Below are 11,829 nucleotides of genomic sequence, written 5' to 3'. Positions count from 1 at the left end.
TGTTTGTTTGTTTGGCCTGTGGGTGGGAGCCAAAACAAAAAAAGTAGTCAATATAATGGTCTTCTGTTAATATGCATTTTAGTAGTTACATTCCTGGAGTGTCATTGTTCGTTTAAAAAATGCTGTCATATGGGTGGAAATCGGGTAAATATTACATTTTATTAATATGAACATAACTGACTTAAATGGGGCCTGTGTGTTGTGTAGTCTTGCCTTAATCTTTGTATTCATACTCGTCAGTGTGAAAAAAGCTATTTGCATATATTTTTGCATGCATATGCAACCACACTTAAGTTGCGGCCCTCAACATGTGCTGTGAGTATCATTGTGGCCCCCGGAGCTTCCAAAGTTGAGTAGCTCTGCTGTAGAGGGTATTTAGAAGAAAACTTTTGGATAGATTTGAAGGCAGACTCGGTTTTAACCTGAAATCCTTACTGGCAACTGGGCTTTTTTTGAGCCCTTAACAGATGGTCCCATACTGTAATATATATTGTAAGATTGAATCTATGGGATCTGGCTATGGTTTAAGAGCTCAGCTGCTGTGTAGGTGCTTAAATGAAATGGACAGCTTTTTCAAAAATTCTCCGTCTGACAACAAAAGATGTGGAATTCTTATAAAAATCTTGCCCCTGATGTTGACAACCTGTATGTAATGTGAACATAGCTATTTAAAATTGGATTGAATTTTTAAGAATAAGGTTTGTCGTGGGTCTTTTTTTCTTTTCCAAGTAAGGGAGGTGACATGAGTGGCTGCCATGTACCCCTCTTGCACACCTGTGTGTTTCTCTGCATGAGGGGTATAATCTAACTTCTAAAGATTACAACAGATTTTGTTACTACTCTAATTCTAGCACACTTACAGGATTTGGCATTTTCCCAAAAGGAACAATTGTTAACTTTGCCCTTGTTATCTAAGAACTTGGAGTTGGTCACTTTATAATCTCCAAAATTGATGTTGACTTTTGTGTCAAAGAAACCTGTTACCTCTGAATCTGTTAAAAAGTATTTTTGTTTTGTCTTTAGATGTGATTTTATTTTTCTTTGCTTCATTTTTGTTTCTCCTCTTTGCATATGTACTGTAATTTTTCAGATGTTGGAAGATCAGCCCTATTTCTCTCTAGCCTTAATTCTCCTTTCTAATAATTCCATCCAGTTATTGCTCTTGACCATATTCTAACCTTTTACTTGAATAGTCAGTGAAGATGAGTTCATCTCTACTTTCCTGCCTTGTTTGTAACTTGTTCTGATTTTTATTTTCCATTAAGCTTTAGTGTACCTTAAACCTAATATGTTTTCTTGACATCTTGCACTATATTATGAGAGTCTGAAGTTGTAAGGGGGAACAGGTGTGTTTTTATTATTATTCTTGAAGCGTCTTCCGTAGCAGCAAATATTTGTAAACAATATGATAACATATTAATATGGACTTGCAAAACTGTTTGTGAAAACACTGCAACCAAGACACACACATTTCTACATACTCCTAAGATGATGTAAAAAGTGTTATTCATTTGTGCAAAACATTACTTAGAATGGATAAAATTTTGCAAGACTTTGTTAATAAGACTCAGAGCATTTATATTCTTGAATCCAGGGCAATGAAACTGACAAATACGGTGTGTAGTACACTATGTGCTCATATAGCACAGTGACTGGAAATGGTAGAAAGACCTTGATGCAACATGTAATAAATGTTGGCAAATTTTTAATTATTGTTTTTCTTCAGAATGAAGAAATCATTCCACATGTTGTAGTGGGATGGTTTGTGTGTTTTGTTTTTTAGTTTACACAAACAAGCAAACCATTTAAATTCCTGTGATTGGGGCACAAAAGTAAAAATCTTGATTATGCATATAATTCTTGCAATAGAGTAAGAGCCTGTATATGTAAGTGGGGAAAATCGTGTTTGTACCTGCAATTTTTGTCCTCCTTAATATTCTGCCTTTAAAGACTATGTTGAGGGTTAACCTGGTGTAAGGGTTAAAAGGTCTGTGCCTTCTATAACATCCATTATTAAAACAAAATTGAAACTCAGTTACAGAATCATTTGTAATACTTTACCATGCACAGATTTACCACCATTGTATCACTGCATGAAATATAGTCTGATTACTAGTGATGAAATATTGTAAGAATGAATTGCCAAGCTTATGAATGTTTTAAGACTTGATTTTTTTTTAGCAGTCTTCTCTTGGGCTGGTCCTGAGAGTGCACACAGTAGGTCTGTATTGTTGGTTTATAGATGCTAATGAGGAAAGCTTGGCTTCTGATCTCTTATTTTAGTTTATATCGTTATAGTATATATTCTGCAAATCTGAGTTAGCATATTGTAAACTGCTTTGGTTCCGCTTAAGCATACATAATAAACTTTTATAATGTAATAACATGCAAAATCACTACCAAGTTAATGTATTGTGCAAAAAAGATGTAAACATTTTATTAATAAAATGTTTTTATAAATATGTTGTCTTGAACAGTTTCTGGAGTCTTACTATAGAAATCCTCAAAAATATTGTTATATCTCACTATGTACAGCATAGTCTGTAGGAAAAGAGTTGTAGAAAACACCCCCCAAGAAAAAAGGAGTACAAATAATACTTCAAACACAATTTTAAAAACACAAGCTTAACCTACCATTATTCATCTGAAAGTTAAATTTTTGTTGCAGGTGCATACACCAGGCAACACAAGACAAAGCTGCACAAAAAGAGAGAGAGTAACAATGAAAACAGGAAATGCAGCACCTGTCTCTAATACATCCTTTCACTTGAAACCTAGCCTCTGAGGAAAATATAGACCCTCACAGTCTCAGCTACTCCAAGACCTGGCAAACATACCAGTGTTAGGTTGTGTAGTTCATTGCTTTTAGATTGCTTTTTCTAGTTGCATTGTCACAAACTGGTATTGTTCTGATTGGATAAACCAGACTTTTGTTCACCTGTGGCTTTTTTTAAATCAATTATTTTGTATCATGTCTTTGCTTTTAAAAGCACTTATTTGTCAAGTGTTGCCTACTGAAACTTCATATTTACACCCAGGTCTTCGCTGTATGTTTTATCCTGCATCAGGTACTATGGTCGGCGCAGAACAAAAACAATGAAACCTATCAATTCAATATAACATACAGTGGGTATGGAGTTTCAGACTTTGAGTTGCGCAGCCATGAGATGTGGGGGGTGGTTTTTTTGTTTTGTTTTTTTTAAATCTGAGCATCCACAGGCATGGGCCACCACTTCATGCAGCTCCAGTTGGGCAGGAATGGTGAACCTTACCCGCTGGGAACGGCCATCCTCTGAATACTCAGGGAAGCAAAACATCACGTGGCCTGCTAGCACCTTTACCCTTACAAGCCACAACCCGACGTTTAGAAACCCCTGCAGTAAGCTCAAACCTGTCTTTGCAACTGTGGAATCTGCAATTGCTCTTATAGTTACCTGAGCTAAGAAGAAACTTCTCTTTTCATCCTACTGCTTCCCCTAACCACCCAGATCCCTGCTACATGGATTTTGATATTGTCAACTTAAACCAAAATATCAGGCATGGTGATTCATGTATGGTTTGAGTTCTTGTGTATAAGGCTGAGGGACTAATCTCTGCTTTATAAAACCAGAAGTATAGCTGAATTTTGTACGCAAAAGAAATCTGTAATCATGTGACTAACTTACATGTTCATTCACTGCAGTTTTGTGCACACATAGCTAATTGTGGCCATAGGTGTATGCGATTTCATTTGTGCTGTGGTAGGGAAGTAAGACATTCCATATGTGCAGCTTACTTAAAAATAAGACAAGCATAATGAACATCTCTCTTGCAAATATAAAACTATTGAAGTGAAGCAGAAGCGCTTTAAACCACAAAACAGAAAAGAGAATAATACATAAGAACGGCTTTCTGAAAAGATGTTTTTCACACCAGAGAGCAATAGACTGAGCAGAAAGGCAAGTATATTGTATGTACATAAGCCTCCTATGGTGAAGATATAATTGCCTTATATTCATTGCATAATGATTATGGTTGCTCAAGCCTCGGAGTTAATAGGCTGCTGCACTCTACCTGCAAGCATGGTGAAGCACTGCTGCAAAATAATTAACTCTAAATCCTGTTTTGGGTTGGCTATTAGTTTCAGGGTAACTGCATCTGTATTTCCTCCCCCAGCCACCCTAATGCCTTGAGGAACCATGTACTGAAAGGTTTCCAGCTTCCAAATGTCTTCTTTCCTGGGCAGAGACCCATGTCTCATTCCCTCCTGCCTGGGAGTTTTAAGGCTGTACAGCTCTTTTCCTAAACTGTAAGCTCGAAGCAAGCACATGCATTCTTAGATAAAAGCATTACACAGAAGCCATTAAAAATATTTCTGTATGCATGCTAAAAGCTCAGTAGAGGTTGCTTATCAGTCTTATTGGGCCCTGTTAGGCTAAAGTCTTTCCAACCCTTCTGCAAGGTTTGGGCCCCCCTAGTCCTATCTGCTAGATTAGAAAAAAGATCCTTACGTCCATTTAAGGTCAGGCTACTTATTCCAAAGTCTTGTGTGTGCGTGCGAGTCTTGGTATCTGGCGCTATGACAATCTGAGTGACTGCCCTTAATTACTATCCATTGTTAATCACTACCCATTGTTTTTGTTTCCTGGAGGAGGTATACCAGCCCTCCCGCAAGGAGGACACAATCATACATGAACTATTCATTTAGTACAATGGAACCCAAAGATACTTAAACTTAATTCAATAATGTCTTCTAAGGATAGGGCGGGAAATTGCCTTGTTTCTCACAGTCCTAAAGGTGTGTGCAGCTGCTGCTGGCATGACCACACAACATCTTGGTGAGGCCTCTGAATGTTGTACATGTATTGAAAGTACTTGGTGCTTCATTTTGGGCTACGACTACACTGCAAGGTTTTTGCACAAAAATGACTGCACAAAAAACTGCAGTGTGTCCACACCTCAAATGTGCTTTTGCACAAGTAAATCAACAGTAAAACGGCAGAACAGAGGGCTTTTGCCGGTGTAGGTAAGCCTCCTTATACAAGGCATAACTCCCTTTTGTGCTACAGCTATTGTGCAAAACGGCAAGTGTGGATGCTCCAGAGAGGGTTCTTGGTTTTTCCCTATGGGAAAAAGCACAGGTGCTCTGATTACTATTCACAGAATGGTAATCAGAGCTTTCTTGCGCAAGAGCATCCATGCAGTGTGGACGCTCTCTTGCGCAAAAGCACATCACTTTTCTGATGCACTCTGAGGTGTGGACATGCTCTTGCACAAGAAGTTTTTGCACAAAAACTCTTGCCCAAAAGGCTCCTTGTGCAAGAAGCCGGCAGTGTAGATGTAGCCTTGATGTTCTGAGTAAGGACATCTTTGTCCCCGCCTGCTGATGTAGAGGGGAAAAAAATGGACTGCAGCTGTCTGCCCAAGTCTTTGTCTCTCTCTCAGCCAGAACGAGAAGAGGCAGCCAAACTGACTGAAGACTATTCCTCTTGCTCACTCCATGCAGCTGTTACCAATGGAAAGCATGAAGAAGGTTCCTCCACAATGATAAAGGGTTGTGCAACATGCTTATTGGTTGCAAACCAGAGTCTGTCACTGGTCAGGTGTTGGAAAAGGCCCCAATTTAATTAACAAGCTCCTTCTCCCTACAAGGGGAACTGCTGTAGGCTTTGACTTGGACAATTTCCACATCCTATAATAGCCCTACCAGTGGGAGAAGAAAGGAAGTGACTCAAGTCCCATGACTTGAACTCGAGTCCGACTTAAGTCGCCTAGGTGACTCGACTCGGGTTCATTGTTTGTGACTTAAGACTCGACTTGAGACTTGCTAATTTTGTTAAATCGACTTGGGGAAAAAATTGTCCAAAAATGCCACTGTTCTGACATGCCCAGAGCGGTGATCACAGCTTCGCCTCCCAGCTGGCACTCCCAGGCTGGGAGGCGGGGCCGCGATCACCGCTCTGGGCACATCAGAAGCCTAGCGAGGGCGGGGGGAGTGGATAGGAGTCACAGCCACTCCTCCCACTTCTGACGCGCCCAGAGCGACGATCGTGGCCCCGCCGCCCAGCCTGGGAGTCCCAGCTGGGAGGTGGGGCCGCGAGCAGCGCTCTGGGCGCATCAGAAGCCTGGCGGGGGCAGGTCCAAGCCACTCCCCTCACCCCCGCCAGGCTTCTGCGCAATCACAGGCTCCTAGCGCCGATTGTGGCCCCACCTTCCAGCTGCTCTCCCCTCCCACGCCAGGCTTCTGTCCAGTGCACAGCCAGGAAAATCAGAAAATACAGAATACCGGACACCTGGCAACCCTAAGTACTTCAGTCAAGTAAACAATTATTATATGCATGAAGATGTGAGATTTCAGATTTGTAAAAAATAAATTGATAAAAATATCGTATTTACTTGTCAACAATATGCTACATTGTTGTGGGTTATTTTTCTTTTGAAACGATGCAATACGTGGTGAATGTGTTCCATTGGTTTTTTGTTGTTTTGAACACATCTAGGCGCAATTTCCAGTTTTAACATAGAGATACAACAACAATGTGAAAATAGTCTATTGGCTTGGGATTTGTGAAAATCTTACTGATTGTATGTGTGTGTCTATGAAATTTTACATTAATACGCCATTTTTGGAATTTCAAAGTGAACAAAAATAAAATTAAAATATTAAAATAAACAAAAAGTTAAAATCCATCTGTGAAGAATGAGCAAGAAAACTCAATGTCATGAACTTTGGATTTATTGATTTGACCAAAAAAACAGAGAAAACACGATCAGCAAAGTGCAAATTCTGTGGGGTTGTAATCACTGATGGCATTGCAACAACTTCCAATTTTTTGCGCCATATAAAAACCCATCCGGGAAATCACAGTGAGTGTGAAAACTATCTGCGACAAACCACGATTGATCCCGCCTCACAGTTTAAAATATCGGATTTCATTATAAAGCATGATGATCAAGGTGTTTATGGAATAAATCATCCCAAACAAAGAAGAATAGTCAGTTCTTTGGTTAGGGAACTGGTTGCTCACTACCACTTTCAATAGCAGAAAAACTGCAGTTCAGGCGATTTTGTCATGTGTTGGATCCCCAGTCACAAGAAATAAGTCGGTCTTCGGTTATGACAGAACTGGACAATTTGTATCATAATGTGAAACCTGATGTGTTAGCACTTCTGACTGAGGTGGACACAATTGCATTGACGCTTGACATCTGGTCAGATAGAAGAACGAGAGGCTTTTGGGGAGTAATAGTCCACATGATGATAAGGTATGCACTCGTGACAAAATTGTTGTTGTGTGAAAGGTTCCTTGGCCAGCATACTCGTGAGAACATTGCAGAAGTGTTTGAGAACATATGTGATTCTTAGAAAATCAAGGATAAAATTAGATACATTATAACAGACAATGCTGCAAACATGCGTAAAGCATTCACCATAGCATTTAACAACCATGAATCAGCAGCAAATTGATATGCAAGATGACACTTTGGAAAATGAAGAATTATGGGAAGACAAACCCAGAAGTCGTTACATCAGTCATCCATCATGTAAACTCAAGCGGACCTCCAATTAAGAGACTAAGTTGCTTTGCTCAGACTCTGCAACTCACTGTTGGGGATGGTCTCAAGGAGGCGAAGTTATATGGTACCCAGGCAAAAGTGTCAAAAATCTGCAGCCTTCTTCACACAAGTACCTTATTCAAGGAAGCCTGTGAAAGAAGGTTTGGTCTTCAATCTAGTATTCCCCAAACCAATGCTACAAGGTGGAACAGTACTCTCAGACAAATAAATGCTTTTTTGTCCCTGGATGAAGAAAAGCTGAAACACTTGCTTGAAGAACAAAACCAGTATAATTTAAAACCCAGCCAGAGGGATTATTCCCAACTAAGAGAACTAGCGTTGCTACTTCAGCCATTTCTGGACGCCACAGATAAAGTGCAAGGTGAATAGCATGTTACGATTTCAGCAGTGGTGCCATCAATAATTGGACTATACCACCACCTTTTGGAATTTATTCCAACATACTTAGGGAACATGGTTACATCTTTAAGAAGAAGTATTGAAAAACGTTTCATTGGCATTTGCATTAATGCTGGTCTGATACCATTACCAAATCCTTTGGATGGCACAGAAAAACCACCATTGGCTTTCACTCATTTCATGTACTTTCTGGTGGCTGTGTTAAACCCTAATTTTTGCTTCTAGTGGCTGGAAAAAAATAGTTCTGATGATGCTAAAACTAATGCTATGAAAGTAGATATTGTTTAACAACTTCAGCAGTTTTGTTCAAATCCTCACAGTTTGTCTGCCTCTAGCTGTTCTGGCTGTGACAGTGTCTCAAACTCTGATGCTGATGGCCCACTAGTTAAAAAATCAAAACATGCATCCTCACTATATGTTTATTGAAGGCCAGCTAGCACCACCACGCCACAGTCAGGAAATGTTGATGATGAGCTGCGGCGTTATCAAGTGCTAGCTGCTAAGATACCCGCAACAGATAATGGAATTGATGTTATGTCTTTCTAGAAATGTAGTGGATAAAGCCTTCCATTGTTGCACAAGGCTGCTATGAGTGTGTTTATGGTTCCTGCCAGCAGTGCACCGGTTGAAAGGGTGTTTAGCCGAGGAGGGATTGTAATGTGCCCACATCGTGCCAGACTGGGTGATAATGTGGTAGTAAAGATAATATTTCTCAAATATAATACTAAATACTAACTTTGTTAATGAATGAAGACTTTTTTATTTCTAATTTCATTTTGTGCACCTAGTTTTACATAGCTGTAGCTCAAGGCTACTATGAATATGTTTGTATAAATACATAAAGTGTGTAGTTTGTTACCTTTTAGCTGAGTAGTCAAATTAAGCAAGACATACTAGTAGTTAGCAAGTATGGCAGGTACAATTTGGATTTATATTAATAAATGAAAACAGATAGTGATTATTATTTATCAGTATTGATGGCTTGTACAAAAGTGACCTGACATTTTTAAAATTAAGCCTTGAGACGTGACTTGACTTGAACTGGAGTGACTTGAGACTGGACTTTGACTTGACAATGACGACTTGAAGATAACACTGTTACATGCACCACAAGAGGGACGAGTAGCTGGTTAAAGCTGAACTCAGGCAAGGTAACAGTGATGCTGGTACAAGGAAGCCTTAAAGAACTGCCTCCACCCACAACAGTGTCTGTGTCTGCTTGCATTCAAAGCAGGGATGCATTATACTAGGCCTTCTATGAACATGTAGTAAATGGCAGGTCTTTGCACACAGCCTTCTACTCTAAGCTTGCTCCAGCTTTCATCAACAGAAAGGTAGCTTCAAAGTTTCCTGTATCGATGACAGTTTTTTAGTTATGCCTGAAAAGTGTTTAGATATTTATAAACAGCTTCTTCCCCCTTAGCGTATCAAGCCAAGCTATCAAAATATCATCTGCCCTACACCTACCTCAGAATTTATTTTTAGCCAAACTGGATTAGCGTAGGATGCCAGAAAGAATTAATTAAAAGGTCTGCTGCAGTGTGCTTCCATCTTGAGGATTATGGTCAGCGTAATATTATACACAACTGTCAGTGAGGGCTGCATAGGATAAATTATACATTTTTATAGCAGATGGAAATGAAACCCTCGCCTTTGTTACTATCTGTGACTGATGTTATCACCATGCAGTATTCCCTTTTTTGCTTTTGATACTGCACTTTTACCAGATTTAATCTGTCACTTTTATGGCTAAACTGTTTGCTGGCCTATAGATATACACATTTATTATTTCCTTTTGGTTTTGATTATATGTTTATTATAATAAGCTACAATAGGTTTATAGTGGCAGTTTGGCTGTAACACAAAAGATTTAACGGCCATGTCCTGTAGATTGAGCTAAGGCAAAGTTAGTATTTTTATCTGGGAACTTTCACTCAGCACTGATAGCTCACATATGTTTGGGACCTTTCACCTAAAAACTTGTAAATATACAAGAGTTCCTAGAGTGTGAGTGTTGCCGCTGTGCACATCACGGTTCCCAACCATAGAATAATTGAATACTGGGCCTGATCCTGGGACAAAGAACCTGTCAACCCTAAAGTAGTAACTGGAAATTCATAAGCAATCGTAGATCAGGCAACAAATCAACAGCAGATTTCACAAAATCAAGGAATTTTGAAAAAAAAAAGACAGTGTTATTTCACTTGGTTTCATGATCTTTATTTTGTCAGAAAATATTTCAGCATCTTTCTGTCAACAAATGGGATTGCCATTGACTTGGGAAAGAGACACTGGCATGCCTTTGCCATGAGAGCACTAGAAAAACTTGTTTAATACATAATTTTTGGTTACCATTCCCCTGCCATAATTTAAGGCATTTCTTTGGCCATGTGTATTGTTTTAAAAAATGTCAATGTGCTTGCATAACAGAAATGATTGTGCTTGGGGGAATATTGGTCTAGAGCCAAGTATTCAGTGTTGAAGGAGTGTACTAGCAAAAAACAAACAAAAAACCATCATGCCCCCCAAACCCCATATTTGCACCTGGAAGTTAGAAAACTGCATGCAAAAAGCTTCATTGATGCACACAATTTGTCAAGCAAGATGCAGCTTCCCCCATACAGTCAGGCTGGAAGATGCCAGTCACATTGCACTCAACAGAATAATGCAACCCTAAAAATCTTTTAAGATGTGGATCACCAGATGTTTTTACACATCCTTGGCTCTTCAGACAGAACTACTTTCAAAAGGTACAACTAGCATATAGAATGCTTATTTACTCTGGGTAAATATATATTTTCTATACATATAATTTTTAGGACAATTGCAAGTAAACATTTTCCTCTGAATCTTGATATTTTATTAAAAGCAAGCTTTGCACCTGTTTGCAAACTTTCTATGATTGATGTTTATGGATTGATGCCCAACTTAATGGGATCAATCTGTGCATGAAAATAAATCAAACATAAGAGGTTATTAGAATTGTGAAGGCAAACTTGAGAGCATCATAAAATTATTTTATGGGGAATGAGTGGCCTACAGAAATTCTGTTCTTTGTGGAGCAATAAACAAATGAAATGTCCCCTTGTTTCCATTCTGAATGAATGTTGCTTGATACTTTTGTTTCATGTTGGTGCAGTAAATTAGAACCTGACAAAGGGCAGTATTAGCCAGAATAGCCCAACTCCAGGACAGTTGAACAGAAGTGAGGAACATCCCAGGTACAGAATTAAAAAATAAACACACACCGCAAATTACCTTCTGCCATTATTTGATGGTTTCCCCTCCAATACAGAAAAAGAATTTGGGCAAAATAGTATTTTTCATTAAAGCCAGATGCAAAACTCCCCAGTTTCAGTAGTGCATGTCTGTTGTGCCCATAGTCAGTTATCAATGTATATATATTTGAGAAAGTTTGTCTGTTAAGAACTCCTCCTAAACAGTAATGGTGTGTCTAGACTATAGGGTTTTGTTGACAAAAATGGACTTTTCTTGACAAAACTATACCTGCGTCTACACAGCCGTTGAGTTCTATCGATATAACGTCGACAGAACTCAACAGTTTTGTCGGCAGCTGTAAACCTCATTCTACAAAGAATAACACCTTTGTCGACAGAGTTCTGTCGACAGAAGGCGTTGTTGCATCTACACTGTCCTTTGCGTCTACACTGTCATGTCGACAAAGCGGCTTGCTTTGTCGACAGCACTGGATGTAGTCTAGACACTCTTTGCCAACGGAAGCTTTGTCAACAGTATCTGTTGATAAAACTTCTGTCGACAAAAGCCTGTAGTCTAGACGTACCCTAAGTGCTAGGACTACCAAATTTGGTCTGCAGCTTCTGCTTAACTTAAAACAAGGTAAGAGGTTGGTTA

Source organism: Pelodiscus sinensis, chromosome 18 (genome assembly GCF_049634645.1).
Source record: "Pelodiscus sinensis isolate JC-2024 chromosome 18, ASM4963464v1, whole genome shotgun sequence".
NCBI classification, from domain to species: Eukaryota; Metazoa; Chordata; order Testudines; family Trionychidae; genus Pelodiscus; species Pelodiscus sinensis.
This window is presented reverse-complemented; position numbering follows the sequence as displayed.